This window comes from Pan paniscus, chromosome 4 (assembly GCF_029289425.2).
Source record: "Pan paniscus chromosome 4, NHGRI_mPanPan1-v2.0_pri, whole genome shotgun sequence".
In the NCBI taxonomy this organism is placed as follows: Eukaryota; Metazoa; Chordata; class Mammalia; order Primates; family Hominidae; genus Pan; species Pan paniscus.
In genome coordinates, this window is record NC_073253.2 from 115509210 (window position 1) to 115528959 (window position 19750).

Sequence of the window (19750 nt, forward strand, 5' to 3'; positions counted from 1 at the left end):
TCAGGTCCTGAATATCTTTGTCTACCACTATTATTGTGTGGGAGTCTAAGTCTATTTGAAGGTCTCTAAGAACTTGCTTTATGAATCTGGGTGCTACTATTTTGGGTGAATATATATTTAGGATAGTTAGGTTTTCTTGTTGAATTGAACTCGTTACCATTATATAATCCTCTTCTTTGTCTTTTTTGATCTTTGCTGATTTAAAGTCTATTTTGTCTGAAGCTGGAATTGCAACCCCTGCATTTTTCTATTTTCTATTTGCTCGGTAGGTTTTTCTCCATCCCTTTATTTTGAGCCTATGGTTGTCATTGTATGTGAGATGGGACTTTTGACCCATAACAGTGGGTCTTGGTTCTTTGTTTTTCTTGCCCTTGTGCCTTTTAATTGGGACATTTTTGGCCCACTTACATTCAAGGTCCTTATTGATATGTGTGGATTTGATCCTGTCATCCTGATGTTAGCTGGTTATTTTGTAGACTTCTTTAGATGGTTGCTTTATAGTGTCATTGGACTGTGTACTTCAGTTTGTTTTTATAGCAGCTGGTAATGGTCTTTTCTTTCTATATTTGGTGCTTCTCTCAAGAGCTCTTGTAAGGTAGGTTTGTTGTTAATAAATTCCCTCAGGATTTGCTTGTCTGAGAAGGATCATTTATCTCCTTTGCTTATGAAGCTTAGTTTGGCTGGATATGAAATACTTGGTTGGAATTTATTTTCTTTAAAATGTTATATATTGGCCCCCAATCTCTTCTGATTGTAGAGTTTCTGCTGAGAAGTCCACTGTTGGTCTGATGGGCTTCCCTTTTTGGTGACCTGGCCTTGCTCTCTAGCTGCCTTTAACATTTTTTCTTTCATTTTGACCTTGGAGAATCTGATGATTATGTGTCTTGGGAATAATCTTCTTGCAAAATATCTTACTGGGGTTCTCTGCCTTTCTTGAATTTGAATGTTGGCCTCTCTAGATATGTTGAGAAATTTCTCATGGATGAGATATGTTTTCCAAGTTGGTTCCATTCTCTTATTCTCTTTCAGGAACACCAATGAGTCATAGATGAAATCTCTTTACGTAATTCCATATTTCTCAGAGGTTTTGTCCATTCCTTTTGATTCTTTTTTCTCTATTCTTGTCTAACTGTCTTATTTTAGAAAGCCAGTCTTCAAGCTCTGTGATTTTTTCCCCACTTGCTCTATTCTGCTATTAATACTTATGGTTGCATTATGAAATTCTTGCAGTGCCTTTTTTAGCTCTATCTGGTAGGTTATATTCTTTTCTATTTTGGCTATTTTGTTTGTCAGCCCCTGCACTATTTTATTGTGATTCTTACATTCCTTGGATTGCATTTCAACATATTCCTACATCTAAATAATCTTCATTCCTATCCATATTCTGAATTCTGTTTCTGTCATTTCAGCCATCTCAGGCTGGTTCAGAACTCTAGTTGGAGAGGTAGTGTGGTCATTTGGAAGAAAGAAGACACTCTGGCTTTCTGAGTTGTCAGGGTCATTGTAATGGTTGTTTCTCATCTTTGTGCGCTGATGTTCCTTCAGTCTTTGAAGGTGCTGACCTTTGGAACTTTTTTTTCTATTATGCTATTTGATGACCGTGAGGGTTTGAATGTGGTATAAGACGGATTCAGCTGACTGGTTTCATTTCTGAACTCTGATGGGTGGTGTCAGGCAAAGTGTTTTGTAGTGTGGTGACAGTGGGACCCATCCTCATTTGCATGTTCCAGCAGCAGCAGCAGCAGCAGCAGCAGCAGCAGCAGCAGCAGCGTGGTAGGGTGCACACTTGTTATCTGTGTCAATTAAGAGTAATACAAATAAAGTATTTATTTTACTTTAGTCCTTCTCTGACACTTTTCCTTTATTTAGATAGATCTGAGTTTCTCACCACCATTTTTTCTACTCTCTGAAGAGTATCTTATAACATTTATTACAGGAAGGACTACTGGAGATAAATTCATTATTGTTTGAGAAAATCTTTATTTTTCTTTCATTTTTGAAGAATAATTTTGGTGAATACAGAATTTGAGGTTCGTGTTTTTCTTTTTTTCTTCATTCAACACTTCAAATATTGGAGAACCTTGAATTTAAATTTTTAAAATTAGACAACATCGAAATGAAACAAATAGTCCCCTCTCTTCTTGCTTGCATGCTTTGCAATGTGAAGTGTAATGTAATTCTAATAATTATTCCTCTATCGTTAAGATGTTTTTATACCTTCTGGATTCAAGATCTTCTCTTCGTTTTCAAACTCATATGATCTTCATATGCAGTTTCTATATGATATGGCTTGGAAAGATAAATCTTTCCTGTTTGGTATCTGTCCTCCTTGGTGTCCTGTGAGCATTCTGTTTTCCTTTGTTAAAGGCAAATGTTATTTAAATGCATAAAAATAAAATTTAAAATATCTTCTTTCATAAAGCTTTGCTTCTGTTCACCCTCTGTATATCTCTATTTCAGTTGTTTTTCTTTTCCATTCACCCATTCATACAATAAAATTTACTGGACTTCTGCCGGGCATGGTGACTCATGCCTGTAATCCCAGCACTTTGGGAGGCCGAGGTGGGTGGATCACCCGAGGTTGGGAGTTTGAGACCAGCCTGACCAACATGCAGAAACCCTGTCTCTAATAAAAATGCAAAATTAGCCAGGCCTGGTGGCGCACACCTGTAATCCCAGCTATTCAGGAGGCTGAGGCAGGAGAATCGCTTGAACCCGGGAGGCAGAGGTTGCGGTGAGCCAAGATAGTGCCATTCCACTCCAGCCAGGGCAACAAGAATGAAACTCCATCTCAAAAAAAAAAAATTACTGGACATTTATTCTATTATGTGTTAAAACCTGATTTTGGAAAACAGGACCATGATCTTTATATTTGTTTTGCAAAATTAATTTTGTCATTCAATTTGCAAAATTCTCAGCAACTGTTACTTTAAATATTCTGCTTTTCTGACTCCCACCTCCTCTTCTGCTTCCTTTTCCCCCCTCCCTCTCCTCTTCCTCTTTCTTCTTTTGCTTTGCATTTGTTCTTCTGTCGTTTCTGCTCTAAGGAGGTTTAGTGTTTGTTTCTTCAAGCTATTTGAAGGCACTGCCTGTCTAGGTCAGTCAATTAACTTCAAGCTTGGGAATGTTTGTGCAAGATGATATACACTTAGGCTGAAATACCTAAGGTAGTGATTTTCAAAGTCTGTTTCTGAACCAGCAATATTAACATTATCTGGCAATTTTTAGAAATGCAAATTTTCAGAACCTACCTAGATCTACTGAATCAGTACCTTTGCAGTAGGTCTCTGCAAACTGCTTTAATAAGATCTCTATGTAATACTGATGAATGGTAACTTCTGGAAACCATCAGGTTTTGGAGGGCCAACATATGCCCAAGCATTCTGAGACTGCTTTATCCCTTTAAATTCACTGCTAAGATTTGAGAGGATTGATTTTCTTTGCAGATCCACAGTAGGGAATGGAGAGAGTAGTTGTAGATCATAGCTGAATTTTACAATGAGGGGGAGGCCCTTTTTGGATCTAGCTACCAGTGGAGTATTTTCTATTAGAGGTCCCACTTCACAAGGTCCAGGAGCTTGGTTTCTTGTGTGGAGCCTCTAAAGCCATAAAAATCTAAGATCAATGATGAAAGTGAGTTGATACCTATACTCTCCTTTCTTACTTCTCTCCTTTTCTAAGTATCCAGCCCTTAAAATACTTATTTTTTGTCTGCTCAGTGATGCTTATAGTTTTTGTTTTGTTTTGATTATCATTTATTTGTTTGATTTAAATTCAAGATTCTTGTTATCTTCAGTAGAATAGTAACCAGAACCATGCTGCATGCAAAGCTTTTTCGTCTTTGCTATTGTTATATACTCCTTTATCATTTCTATTGTTGTGGATTGTTTCTTCTGATCTATATTCTATCACCTTTCTCTTTCTTTGGGTTCAATTTGCTAATAATAAAAAAAAGAGAGTCAGAGGACTGTATGTCTAAAGAACTGGTCAATTTCATTTTTAATTTCAATGTATAGGTTCTAGATTCTGGAAAAAGAATTTGTTTAGAACAAGCCTCTGTGGAATGACCTTCCTGGACAAAACTCATATTTATTTTCAAAAAATAAACAAACCCCACAGCTCTTTGAAAGCCCCAGGAAGTGACCAAAATTAGACCAAAAAAATCACCTTGTGTTTCTGGTCGGACAAGTAACTGTTTTGAAATATACCCAAAATGTTCTCCACAACAGAAGCCTCTAAGAACTCTCTAAGAGAAAATAATTTACCAGAGCTTTACAAAATTAAAGAGCAGTCTATGAAAGACAAAGTACAGTAGGTAAGATTTGTGAGCAAAGAAGTCATAAAATTCAAAAGAAACTTGCGAAAGGAAGGGACTTCCCTAGGAAGGAACCACAGAGGAATGAGAAATTTGAGAATCTCTCAAATTTCACAAACTTCTTGCTAATTACTAATGTAATGTTTGGGCCACAGGGGACCTGGGTTGGAGAAAGCAGTATCTAAAATCTTAAATAATTCAGAATTTGAGCCCAGCCAAACTGCCTGCTTGAAATATAAATTGGCATTCTTCAGACAAACATAGTAATTCAGAAGCTCTACAGTGTCATTTATTATGTCCTGTTGTATAAATTAGTAAGCATGAGAAGAAAAATGTGACCCGTACTCAAGATAAAAACAGTCAACAATAACAATCCTAAGATAACCTATATGTTACAATTATAGTAGATAAAAACTTTTAGAGTCAAATGTAGAGCTGAAAATACTTATGTAGAAAGGAGGAAATAAATTGAAATTCAAGACCTTGTTTTCTACATTAAGAAACTAGTAAAGAAAGAGTAAATTAAACCAAAGTAATAAAATGAAAGAAATAATAAACATGAGAGAAAGCATTAATAAACTAGAAACATTGAAACCATAGAGAAAAGTGACAAAGCCAAAAATTGATTTTTAAAAATATTAATAAATCTATAAACTACCAGAAGACTGATCAAGAAAAAAATTAGTAATATCAGTAATGAAAGATAGTATAGTATTATAGATCTTACAAGTGTCACAAGAATAATAATATTATGAACAACTTTTTACCAACAAATTTGACAACTCAGAAAATAAAAAATATATAAAAACTGCTTATTAATACTGACAGAAGATAAAACACAAAATATAAGTATATATTTCTATATTATGTATTTACATATTAATTGAATTTGTTATTCAAAACTTCCCCCATAAAGTAAATCACAGCCTAGATGACTTCAGCCACAAATTCTATCAACTATTTAAGGAGAGAAATAATACTATTCTCACACAAACTCTTTCAGAAATAGAGGAGGAAGAAACACTTCCTTATTTGCTTTATGAGGGCAATATAACCCTGATAACAAAACCCAACAAATATACATGAAATGAAAATTATAGACCAATATCCTTCTGGGAGGGAAACTTTCTCAAAATATTTAGCAGGTCAATTCATTGAAGCTGTATTGGGTTAAAATTTATTTAGTCTACTTTTATAGTATTTTTTATGATTTTTAAACTCAATTTCATTAAAATTATTATTAATGGTAGTTCCTAATACTTATATAGAAATTAACATGTCATAGGCATTTCAGCACTATATACATGTTAACCCATATCAACTTCTTTTATTAATAAGGTAATGAAGGCACAGAAAACTTTTCTACTGTCATAAAGTTAGTCATACAAGATTCGAAGTTACGTCATGTGACTGCAGAGTTTGTGCTGTTAAATACTTTATTTCTACCTCTTTATTTTGCATGTGATTATTTCATTATCTGTGGACAACTTCTAAGGCTTATTTTGTCTGCTGATTCTCTATTCCTTATTTGCTTATGTATTTTGTACCTATTGATTTGCATCAATAAATATAGATATTTGTGGAAATCCATTGATGCTTTTTATGTTCACACTTTTCCAAAGGATAGACTTTATTGCTGCCAGCTTTTTATGTTAACTTCTCTTTTTGGGTAATATATCACAGCTTTTATAAATTCACAGTTGCAAACCACAGGAATGCAGACCTGATATTCTGAATTCTCAAAGGAGATGTTTTCCAAAGCCAGTTCAAGACATGCTTCCTTGTAACCTTAAGTCACTGATGGTGACTTTTAAATATTTAGTTCACTCTTCGCCTGAGGATATAGATTGTTGAGAACCCCAACTTCTAAGTTTGTATGAGTCCAAACCTTATTTTCTGAACCTGTGAGTTCATTTTATGTTACTGAACTTAGCTAAAGTTCCCAAACTAGGTGAAGTAGCAGTGAGAATGCACCAGTATCATCTTCAGCTCCTTTGAGTTTGGATTCTGCAGATTTGTTTTTACTTTTTTGAAAACTGAACAGTGTATCTACAGGGGTTTAACTAGGTATCAAGGACTGTGAGATGCTGTCTCTGGGTAATCATGCACAGAGAATTGGAGAAGAGGCTTTTGATTATTTTAGTCTTCCCTTAGGGACAAGGAGGCTTTCCTGGAACTGTGACTAGATCAGTCATAGCTGAGTGCATTTGCTTGTTTGGGGAAAGGTTGGTTAAGGTAGGTTTGTGGCATGGGTAAGAAATGTGCAGTGGGGAGAGGGCACACATGATTGCCCTGCTCTTTTCATCATACAATTATTTACTTTCATCAGAAAGCTTCAGAACATGGGCTGTGTACCAGTTGCAGCTTTATGGTTGTCTGACCACCTAAAGCTGTAGCAGATAGGGTCATAAACTCTACTCTGTGGCATCTCCTGGACACCTGTGTCAGTTGACAGCTCACAGACTTCAAAAATTTAAAGTCTGGGTTTACAATGATGTAATTGTTGACTTTTAAGACCAGGAAGATTTCTATATTATTGGACACTTAAAAACACAGAGGTAATTTACTTTTAGATGGGGATTCTCTGTAGATAACCGAGTATGAATTTTATGAGTGTCTTTGCCTGCTTTGGAGCGTCTGATTTTTTTAAACGGCACTTTACTTGCTAAGTGCCTACAATACTTGCTAAGCCACTAAATCTAACAGTTTGAAACAGCTGTCCCCAGGCATCCCTGCAAATTAATACTATGGCACTACACTTCATTTTTCTTAAAAGTAATATTTTGGCTCTCTATAAATTAACTTCTAGCAATCTACCAATGTAAACATTTGTTCTTTTAATTTAAATTTCTTGACACAGGAGGTGTTTTCAAAGTAGAAGAATGTATAATTATTCACCTCAAAAATGGCAGATGAAAATGAAGGCATAGCTAGATCGCTGACATATTTTCTTTCACAGTTGCTGCTTAAACTCTGAATCCTAATTTTTTTTTTAATGGAAGTACTCTCTTTTCCCTCTTTATTTTTTGAACTTAGAGTCATTATGCTACCAAAAACGTTTCATTGTATTTTCTCCCTTTCTCTCTCTTCTCCCCATCTCTCCCTCCCTTCCTCCTTTCTTCCCTCCCACCCATCTTCCCTCCTTTCCTTCCTTCCCTTTTTCTTTCTCTCCCTGTCTCTTTCTTTTTAAAATTTGATCTATCTAATATTATAACTCTTGTTGGGAACACAAGTGGGCAAACACAAGTTTTTCTTTACATCTTCTTTGCTTCAAGATCTCCTTTCCAACATATCAAATGAATAAAATTTGGCTGCCTGTAAAAGAAAATGCAAAATAACAATGTCTTAAGCAAATTATATATCTGTCTATATACTTAGTTTCTTCTCATGTATAGTCCAGAGGTAGTATGGCGGAGGCCGGTGTGGTGATGGTGGGTTCATCATTACCAAGAGCTTGTTTTCTGTTTTTACTCCATTTATTTTATTATGTCAGCTCAGGGTCCACAATAACTACTGGAGCTCTGGTTATCATATGTGCCTTCCAGTTGTCAGAAAAACTGCCAGAGCATAAATGAGAAGCTTTAATTTCAAATTTAATCAATTTTCTTTAAGGTCCTGTCTTGGTCAAGGGGTAGGAACATTACCAATGATAGTCTAATATATGAAAAATAAACACCCTGGGAGCTGGATCATCCTGCTGATGTTTCATTTATTCCTGTTACATTATTAACAAATCTTCAGAGTTGAACTGATTCCTGTTCTTTCTGTGGCCTACCTTTGTTTTCTGTTTTTGTTTTTCGATTTTTTTAGACAGGGGCTTGCTGTGTTGCCCAGGCTTGAGTGCCTTGGCATGATCACAGCTCACTGCAACCTCTGCCTCCCAGGCTCAAGCCATCCTCCCACCTCAGCTTCCTGAATAGAGAAGCTGGGACTACAGGTGTGCACCACTATGCCACGCTAATTTTTAAAAAAATTTTGTATAGATGGGGTTTTGCCATGTTGGGCAGGCTGGCCTCGAATTCCTAGATTCAAGTGATCCGCCCACCTCAGCCTCCCAAAGTGCTGGTATTATAGGCAGGACCCACCGCGTCGTGCCCTATCTTTGACTCTTGAAATAACTCATATAGTTACAGTAAATTCCATTTATTTATTTATTTAAAAACAGCCTGAGTTAGTTTCTTTTTTTGGAACCAAAGACACTTAAATAGGAGACATAACAAGAAAACTTAACTCACATATTGTTGGCATGATTTTTACATGTGTGTTGTGTGGGGAGAGTGAGTGCTGTTGTTGGGTGAGTTTCTTCAGGGTAAGGACCATAATTTAAAAATCCACACTAATGAGTGTACTCAGTATTTGTTATGTCGAGACTTCCCAATTAATTCTCAGAGAATAAAAATTATGCCATCTATTCAGAGAGAAAATATGATACATCTTTCAAACCAGGATGGACATCAGAATAAAGAGGGAGGCACGAAAATAATTAACAGTTACTAATTGACTCTTATTTGGACTGTGCCAAGCAAACCAGGATATACATATATTTATTTCCACCTAACAAAATGCTTGATAACTGGCTGCTACTTTAACATTGGTGAATTTGACAACACATCTCAATGTAGATTTGTAGGTTATGGATAACTTATGGAAACCTTTCCATGTAATAAGGTATATGTGTGTGTGTATATATGTGTATACACTATATATACATATATACACACACACACATATATGACTGAGCACTAAATTGGTAGAGCTATAAGAAGCTGTAGCAAACATGCTAACAATTTCTCAGAAACGAGTTGTAAATACTTATAGTGAGCAACTTACACTGACTAGAAAAAGAAAAGTTACCTAAAAATAGCTCCTCCAAAAAATTCCTAGGTACTTACAGTTTATTGAAAGCAATTTTAGCAATATACATGGAATTACTTCCATTTGGATATATAATCACTTTTGTGCCATCAGTATGCGTTTACTAAATTACCTTTCCAATTATATACTCTTACTTTTATAATTGTACTTCTATTTTTTCAACATGACAAACATTTTTTGCAATCCAATTAAAGTTTGTAGCACATACATTAGGTTGGGTTTGCTAGAAAGAGACTTGGATAAAAAGCTGGAAGCAGAATGTGTAGCTGGGAGCGCTCAAGGAAGATACACCTCTAGGATGTGAGGAAGGCAGAGTTGGGCAGAGGGAGAAGCTGACTCACACTGTGATAGAAACTTTGGTCTCAGAAAATCCTGCACAGATGGCCAAAGTATCACAGGTTGAGGCAGGGTCACTGAGTCTTTGTATCTCTCCATCAGGTAGTTAGATATAGAAAGCTCCCTATGAAGGAGGCTTAAACTTGGACAGGGAAGAATCTATGGCTGAGGGCAATTGCCGGTGAGGCTGATAACCGTGCATCAGTACATCAAATTCGATGAAGGATCTGGGCAGAGCACTGCAGTATTCACTACATGAAGTATATTTTGCACTGTGGACACAAATTAGAAAAATTGCAAGTAGTGGTATATTGTAACTGGCATGCCCTATATGTGCAGAGTCAATGTGTCTCCTTGTAGAATATTCTCTGATGATACTCACTATTATCCCCTCTCTGCTAAGCTTTGTTCTGTGTCTGAAGGGCATAAAGCATGGAAACTACATTTTTCAGACTCCATTACCAGAAGGATATGGTTGGATTTCAGCAATGAGTGGGCTTTGCATAAAATTTGGAAGACGAAAGAGAAGAAAAACCTGGCTGCTGCAGGTTGGAACACTGGCAACAATAGATACGGAGTTTGCAAGAAGCTGCTAAGTTTCCTCAGGAAAATTATTTGTTTCAATATTTCTGGCATATGGGATCATCAATTGTTCTTTTCAGTGGTTCTGGCTGAAAATTGGTTCAATTCTTCTACCTGAGAATTGTTCATTTCTGTGCTTCAGGAAACTAAGACCATCACTGGCAGTTTTTGTTGAGGGATCCTTGTGCATTCATTTTTCCTTAAAACAGCCTTCCTAACTTTTACTCCCCCAGCCTCTGTGGTTGTGTAAGCCTTTAATTCTTAGAGTTACATTTCTCTTACTCAGTATATCCTAGTGCAGCTTCTGTTTTCCAGACCCAACCCTGACTGATATAGTCTCCATGTGTTTCAGATGGTGGGATAGTTTGGATATTTGTCCCTGCCCAAATTTCATGTTGAACTCTAATCCCCAGTGCTGTAGGTGGGGCCCGATGGGAGGTGTTCAGATCATGGGGGCAGATCCCTCACGGCTTGGTGCTGTCTTCGTGATAGTGAGTTCTTGTGAGATCTGGTCATTTTAAAGTGTTCGGCACTTGCACCATTTCACTGTGTCTTGCTCCTGCTTTCACCATGTGAAGTGCCTGCTCCAGCTTCACTTTTCACCATGATTATAAACTTCCGGAGACCTCCCTAGAAGCCAAGCAGATGCCATCGACAGGGTTCCTGTAAAGCATGCAGAACTGTTAGCCAATTAAACCTCTTTTCCTTACAAATTAAAAACCTCTTTTCTTTACAAAATAGAAAGAATAAAGGTATTTATTTATAGCAATGCAAGAACGGCCTAATACAGATGGCTCAGCCATTAGTGAGAAAATTGAGATGCTTTCTCTAGATGGCAAAAAAGTTGTAAAAATAAAAGGAAATTATTAATATACCATCTATTGTGATCATTTACTATGTTAAGCATGTTATTAAGAAGACAAGCATAAGTTTAACACAATTTTGGCAATGAAGAAAATTGAAGGAGAGAGAGCATATGTTGGCTTTGCTCTCTGAAACTCAGGTGAAATGGTCACCTGTTCTAGCAGCTCATGAAAAATTCTGCATTGTTTATTATGTGTCAGGATCAACCTTAAATTCAGAGTTATAAAAAGTTTGATGATTACAAAAAAAAAGGGAAGCACTAAGTAATATAGGTACAGAGAGGGAAGAGTGTCAAATAGAATTTTCAATCTGTGTATAAGGATACTTAAGCATTTTTTAAGGAAAGCAGAAAGAAGCATGAGAAGGTCTACAATGACATCTATGTCAATATAACAAGCTAGATATTTAGAGAAGAAACTCTTGATTAAATACTTTTTATAATATGAACACACACATATAATATGACATGACTGTGTTCGTGGAACATAAAGAAATTCCTCTGACCAAAGAGAACTGGGAAAAAAAAGGAAAGAAATTATAGAAATTGGTGGAAACAACAAGAAATGATAGGAATGTCAAGAAAGTGAAAATCTAGAGTGGCAGATGAACACTGGATTAACTTTGTTTGGGGGAGTGTTAGTTTATACCTGGTGGCCTAATGATGATTTAAAGGGCACAAAAGCAGCAGTGCAAAAGAAAAGGCCTGGACGTTACTGGGTTGAAAGACTGGATAATCACATTTATAGGTTGTATTTTTTTTTTTTTTAAGATGGAGTCTCGCTCTGTCATCCAGCCTTGAGTACAGTGGCTCAATCTCGGCTCACTGCAAGCTCCACCTCCCGGGTTCACGCCATTCTCCTTCCTCAGCCTCCCGAGTAGCTGGGACTACAGGTGCCTGCCACCACCTCTGGCTAATTTTTTGTATTTTTAGTAGACACGGGGTTTCACCATGTTAGCCAGGATGGTCTCGATCTCCTGACCTTGTGATCCGCCTGCCTCGGCCTCCCAAAGTGCTGGGATTAAAGGCGTGAGCCACTGTGCCTGGCCTATTGGTTATATTTTTTAAAAAGTAGACGTGAAGATGGATGCCTCAATCTTGACTGTGGGTGGATTAGAAAAATTTTTCCTGTAGAAATTTCTAACCACAAGTGCACTTTTATTTTAAAAAAATTAGAATCAAAGCTACTTTTTTAGTATGAAAAACCAAAAGCTAAAAGTTTATCTTAAAGTGGGCCTGATAAATGGTGTCAACAAATCCTGCCTTCTTAAAAGAAAAATCTCTAAATCCAGCTTATATTTTACCAGGATAAATCTTTGGTAAACATGAGCTCACAATAAATGACTAACCACTGGAGTAAGATTAGTGTAAATGGAAAACTATGCAGACCAGCAAAGAATGTAAATATTGGAACTATCAGAAATAGAAAGTAAGTATGTTTAATATGTTAATAAAAAATAAAGACAGGCTATATGAAGAAGGAATATGATTCTTTCAAAACTCACTAGGGAACTTTGTATAAATTCTGAGTTGGGAAAGAAGGATGAAATTATATCCAGTTGGGGTTCCAGGAGAAGATAACATAAATAATGGGAGAAGTAAAATATTTTATAAAATAATATATGAGATTTTCAATATATGAGAATAACATAATCCACAGGTTCCAGAAACCCAATTAATCCTAAGTATGATATAAAGTAACCTTACTAGCAAATCATAGTGAAATTACAGAATACCAAAGTGAAAAAATAAAATCTCAAAAGAAGCCAATGAAAACTGGTATATACAAAAGGATGAAAGGCAAATTGGCTGCTGATTTTCTACAGAAACTAGAGAAACCAGGAGCCAGAAAATTATGTCTCTATATTTAAAATTTAAAAAAACGAATATTTTAAATTGATAAATAAAAGTAGTATGTGTTTATGGTGTACACATGATGTTTGAAATATGTATAGATTGTAGAATGGCTAAATTGAGCTAATTGACATGTATTACTTCACATACTTTTTTTTCTAATTAGAATATTTAGTCATCAAATTACAATATCTTTACCAAGATAAAATGATCATCAACCTAGAATGTTATTCCAAGCTATCTTCTAAGAATGAAAGATAAATGAAGAGATTAAAAAAAATACAACTGAGAGTATTTACAACAGGCCTTTCCTAAAATAGCTTACAAAAGTTATACTTCAAGAAGAAGGAAATTGGACTCAGAAGAGGAAGTTCTAAGAAGCAAGAAGAAATGGTGGGTAAAATAGTGTTAAATATATTTAAAATAGTATGAAAAATTATATTTAAACTAACATTGACTATGTAAAACAACTAACATAATATTTAATTTGTGAAGTTAAAAAATGATATAGAACTAAAATCTTGAAGTCAATAATCCAGGATGAAATTATTGTACTTTGATAATTCTGGGCTCATGAAATTACTAAAACATTGTTAAATATGAGTGTTAGGGCTTCTATGATAAATAATAAAATAATATAAATAAAATCTCTAAGTGATAAACTAGTGGAAAGAACCACTAATAGAGGTGACCATTTTTCCAAAATTAAACAAGAAATAAGAGAAATTAAGAAGCACATAAAGAGTAGAAGTTATAAATAAAACAACAAGAAAAATTAAGTAAAATGCATCACTAGTTATAGCAATTTAATGGAATAAATTCTGGCTCTTTTATACTAACAAGGAGAACAGCCTATTATATGTGATTACAAGCGATACAATATGCAGAACAGTTGAAAACTTAATAAAAAAATTAAAAGCAATGCTAATGAAAACAGGTTTATATGCTGTATAAATAGCAGTCAAAGTTATCTTTAAGGCATAAAACAGAGAATAGTATTACTAACAAAGATAAATAGTTATTTTTGGAGATACAAATGGTCAGTAGAAGAGGGACCAACTCACCAGGAAGTTATAAAAGCCCTAAAATTCTATATACAAGTTCTATTCTATATAAAATAAATATTAGTAGCACTTAAAAATAATATCAAATCTCTATCAGTGTGTAAGGTTTTTAACACAACTAACTCACTAACTTATAGATCAAGTAGTAGTAAATCAGTAAGAATATGGGAGATTTGAGCAACAAAATATGGAGTTTGATTACACTCAGCAATAAGAGTATATGGATTTTTTTCAACATTTAGAACATTTACAATGACCACATACAAAATAATAAAGCAGCTCAACAAATTTCATAACCACTGTTGAACATACCACATTCTAACCCATAAGAAAAGATAACTTCAAAATCCCCAAAAACCGTATTATTGAGAAATGTAAAAGCACACTCTAAATTATCCATATGTTAGTGAAAAAAAAGTCCTATCAAATTAGAAACTACTTAGAACTGAATGATAATGAAATTATATCCTGTAAAACATGTGCAATTCAGGTAATAAAATATTAAGAAAATATACAGACCGAGAAAAGAAGCCTTGAAATTTTACAAGTTAAGCATCAACAATATTAAGTGAGGGAAAAAACAGAACAAATTTATGAAGAGAAGGAAATATGTAGTAGTAATCAGAGTAGAAACTAATAAAACATAAAACAAACCTAGCACAGAATATCTTAACAAATCATAAAGTTAGTTCTTTAATAAAACTATTGAGTCAGCAGAAAAGAGAAAATGAACAAATAATATTAAAAATGGTAAAGAAGACAGATTTTCTGCAGCAATATTAAAACATGGTAAAATAATGTTTAAACATTTTCATATTGATGAACACAAAAAAGGTGAAATGGACAATTCTTAGAGATACGTAAAGTACTAAACCAGTAACTCAAAAAGAAGTATAAATTTGCAATTGCCCTATAATGATAAATAATTACAATAATTGAATAAAAAGTGTATTCAGTACCATATAAAAGGTCAGTCCAAGGTATGTCAGTATCTTAAAGGAGAATATGATCAACTCTTCTTGCCTGATAAGTAAGGCTAATTAGGGAACAAGTTTTCTTGAACTGATTCCCTAACCATAGGTAAGAATTCACTTGTGGATAGAAAATCACAGCTTGTGCAAAGGTCGAAGACATTTAATGATGTGGTAAATTCATATTAGTCATTCAGGAAAATAGAGAGAGGTGGGGAAAACAATAAAATGAGGCAGGAGGTGAGAAAGTTGAAATAGGTAGGGCTGTATGTGTCATGTCAAATCAAAAGCTAAATATTTAATAATAGTAAATACTTATATTTTCTGTATTTATGTTAAGAAGAATATAAAATTTCTTATTTTTTTGCAACCTTAGTGGGTACTTACTCCCCGGATTTCAATCACAACACTTTGGAGACAACTATGGTAGATATAGGGGTCAGTCGAAGGATTTTCATGAGGAGCAACATGTTTAGGTTTGTGTGTTAACATGATCCTGGTAACAACTTGGAAGAAACATTGGAAGGAAACAATGAAATGGTAGGAGGAGGAGCAGTTAGTTGGCTATTACAATAATTCAAACAAAAGGAAGTCAGGACATAAACTAAGGGAAGAGCAGTGTGAATGGATTTTACCACCCTAGCTCAAATAATATATCAGGATTCTGCACACATTGAGGATGTTTGTTAATACATGTGTCTGCACATTACTGCGCATTTCCCACAACCAAGCATCAACATTTAGGTGTCTGGGATAATCTATCAATTTGCATAATCCAGATGTAGACAATGTTATTCCGCAGAATTGCTCCACTGAGATTTCAGAGTGAAAAGCAGCTAGACTGTAGGAACTTCTCTTCAGTGTCTCTATGAGGAGAAATAGAAGATTGGTGGTCCTCTAGCCACCAATTTTTTGGTCTGAGGCAATTTGTGGGTGTCTTCAGAAATTCCAATAAAATATAACAGGAAGGAGGCACTGGTAGCATGGGGTTGGAAAAGATAAGAGTGAAAAGCCCATGTAAATGGGCTATCTGGGAGCATTTCAGGGAAAAAGTTAATAGAGTGTTAAAGGTGGACTCTGGAGCAATTACAAACTATGAGAGAATTGGAGATGAGAGACGAGGGGATTTTTATAACATATCATCATAGTTGCTGATCTAGGTGTCTACCAACACCTCTAGACTGGTCCACATGAGCATCTGGCCTCTATTTGACTTACACAAAAAGTAGAGGGAACAAAAAGGTTTTGCTTGCATGTGGCGTTGTAAAATAAACAAATGTAAAAATCTGTCTCATGAAATATAGTTTAAACCAGAAGCATATGGAGAAATATGCTTTAAAAACACCCTGAGCTTTTTATCATGTTATTAATATCCTACAGATTTTCATATCTTTTCAAATATTAAAAATGAATTGAGAAACGTTTTAATAATATAATTGTCCTTAGAATATTCGTAATCAGATAATCAGCTGACGAAACATTGTGATTCATCTTTGCCATGGAAAATTATTTTAATTTGTATCATAACTGTGTTAAGTCAAACTCACTAATTTATAGATGTGAAAACAAAAAAATGAGAAAACTATGTAAATACTAAGATCCATTCCTTAAGACACAAATATTCAGAGAAGCTTTAGATAACAATTCATTATTCTATCTTGAACTATTTTTTAAAAATTGCAATCTAAAGAGCAAGACCAATGTTATAATAAGACCACATTGTCAATGGATGCTTGGGTGTGAAAACAAGAAGTGTTTAATATTTTATTTATTATAGACCTGAGCACTTGCTGTGTTGCAATATATTGCTAAAGCTAACTGGATCTTAATATTTTTGTGATATTTTTGAAAAACTTCAGCTTTCAAAGTTATAATCAAGTTTTACCTCTAGGGTAGATAATTAAGTTGTTAAATTTCTGTTGGGGCATACTCTTTCTTCCCTAGAAGGAGCCGGGGGATTGTGGTGAAATTTTTAGCTTGGTAGATATCAATCATGTTTCTTCTCATTGAAATTAATGGGATAAGGGAGGGTGACAAAAGGGAATTGTCACCGGGAATCACTTGGCCCAGAGGCATGGTGGCATTCCAAATGGTGAAAGTATTGGGGATGTGGATATTATACCCCTGATATTTGGCAGGTAGCTGAGAATTAAGTAAAAAAAAAATAATAAAATAAAAATCAGCCCTCTAGAGATTCCAAAGTTGATCTGAGGACTTAGACCTTTTGAATAGCTGCCTCTAATAACATTTGGAGACGGTATCTCAGAGAAAAGCCTTGTTCCCTTCTACAGATAAGAGAATTAGCATGAGCTGAATCGATCCACAAAGGACAGCTGTGTCCAGCAAAACAGAGGATAAGCAGTAGTTGAGCAAATGACCTAGTAGGAGATAACACCATACAACATGGTGCAAAGTTATGCCGGAAACTGATGCTTTTGCAACATTTTTATATGTCAGGCCATATATTGGGCATATAAAATACATTACTTCATTTAGTAAACCTCACACATTTTTAAAATAAACAGTTTTCCTCCCAGTTTGCAGGCAAGAAAATTGAATATGAGATGTGAAATCACATGTCTTTGTCAAACAGCTAATAACTGGAGGAACCACAATTTAACTCAGGTCTAGGTAATTATTTAAATTGTGGTTCCTCCATTTAACTCCACAAACTATGCTTGTTATACTATTGTGTGTGGAATCTTAATACATCACTTTCTGGTTCTGTTTTTATAATTCTTCAAATGCCTAGATAGTATTTTCATATCCATGTTTTTAACTAACTTTTAACTAACTTTTAAAATGAAACCAGCACAATGTTCTGCTTTCATTGCAAAATAGTTGTCATTGTTTGATCAAGTATTTCTTGGGAATTTTTGAAATAGACTACTAGTTTGTCTATTCACTGAGCCAATATCATACTCTATTTTTCAGACTAGAAAACATGCAGAAGTAAAATCTTTACTAAGATAATGTTTCTGAATACTAAAATGGAAAACTTAGAAACATGAATTAATTTAAAGGGTAGGCTATCTGGGCTACAACTTCCAAGGAGATTTCTTTCATATTCATTAAGAAAATAGATCATTGAGATATGTCATATCCTAATAATGGTTTACTTTCACTGAAAACTTAAAATTGAAGTTTAAAAATCACTCAGCGTAATGGTCTTTATATGGGAAGGAATCACAGAGTCCTAAATTTCATGTAGTCAACAATCTTTTGTATGCATAGTCATATATGCAATCTGTCTAGGTTGCCAAAGAGGCAGTGCATAGAGTGGATGAGTCAGCAAGTGTGGCTGCTTCAGGACCACTTCAGTGACTGATCTAATTGCTGCCTGGGTTATCATAATGCCACTGTGCAAACTAACAAGAATAATTCAAACAGAAATTGTATGTTTTAACCTACTTATCTGCAAAAAGCCCTTTATGACTGTATAAGTGGTAAATATAGGCGATTTCTTATACCCTCATTATACTGATGTGATTAGAAATTACCTCCAATTTTTTTTGGACATAGCAATTAACATGAGTTGAAAGATGTAATAGATTTTTTTTTTTTTGAAGCCTAAGCTATGGAAAGATAAAGAGCACAGTAGGAACTACTTGTTACAATGTGGTACTTAAAAATACACATTTTAAAAAAGGAATACCTGGGGTAAATTTTTTGTATATTTAGTTATTTGTTGGTAAATAATAACTTGTGTCTATCTTTTTAAATTTTGTTTCCATTTATTAAGATAACTTTATCATAGCTGAGTATCAGAACCTTAATGATGATTCCTGTTTACAGATTATATTACTGTTATGTGATTAGTAGGATTATTTAAAAAGTAAAATCAATCTAACTCTATGATTATTTCTGATACATCACCATGTCTAAATTGCATTAGCCTAAATAAGATTTATGATTTTTATAGAAACTATAAAAGTGAAGAAAATTATGATAAATACCTTTGTTGCTTCCACTAATCAACATTTAAAATAGTTAACTATATATATATTAAAATAGAGGATTAAGTGAAATTCTCTCACGTCTGGAAGTTACATTGTTTTTCCATGTGAAAGCAAGATAAATTACCTTTCATCTTTAAATACTGTTGAATTTTTGTCTATGTTGGGCAAATTACTTTTGTGTGGAAAATTTCTTGCATAAGAGGTGGCCAATATTTTAGATTTGAATAATTCATCAGACTACATGCATCAGTATAGATACTTAGAAGTGAAATGTTCAGGGCCAAGAATCTTATATAACTAAAATAGATAGATAATTTCCACTTCTGCACCAGAAGAGGAACAGAATATTGTTTAATAATTGAAGCATAATAATGGTGGTACATTAATAAAAGCATATTCATATAATTATTGTGTCAAAAAACATTTGAAACATAAATAAAGGTATTGATGGAAATGACATACAGATAATTATTGAAAATTGCTTTAAAATTAACAGAGTACTTAAATGCAGTAATTTTAGAACAAGATGTTTTTAAAATTAAATTTCACACTATTTTTCTTATAATAAAGTATGATTATTGTAGGCAATATGGAAAAGTAGAAAGAAGAAAAATATAACCATAATATATACCATCAGACTTTCTAGTATCTTGCCATTCCATCCTTTCCACTGTCCTCATAACAAAGCCAACAATGGGCAGTCAATATGCCTAGACAAATTCTCCTTTCTAATCCCAATTCTTTATAGTCAACTGCCTACTGAAAAGAACTACAGCATATGGTACTTTAACATAGCCCAAAGTTAGGCTGAACGTGTCAATAACAAGCCAAGAAAGTAAAAAGAGACTGAGAAAAAACTCAAACATGACTCCATCACTCTGGAATGTACTCTATAATATAACACAATGTAGGCCTCTTCAGGTACCTAACAG

The 19750-nt window shown here is 34.4% G+C and overlaps 1 long non-coding RNA gene across 1 annotated transcript in view; it reads right to left on the bottom strand.

Annotated features, from left to right (window-relative positions):
• Window positions 1–1960: 1960 nt before the first annotated feature.
• LOC134730454 (uncharacterized) overlaps window positions 1961–19750 on the bottom strand; it is a 96509-nt gene continuing 78719 nt past the window's right edge. The window contains exon 2 of the long non-coding RNA XR_010112223.1: window positions 1961–10771. This is a non-coding gene — a long non-coding RNA (uncharacterized LOC134730454). The remainder of the gene's footprint in view (window positions 10772–19750) is intronic.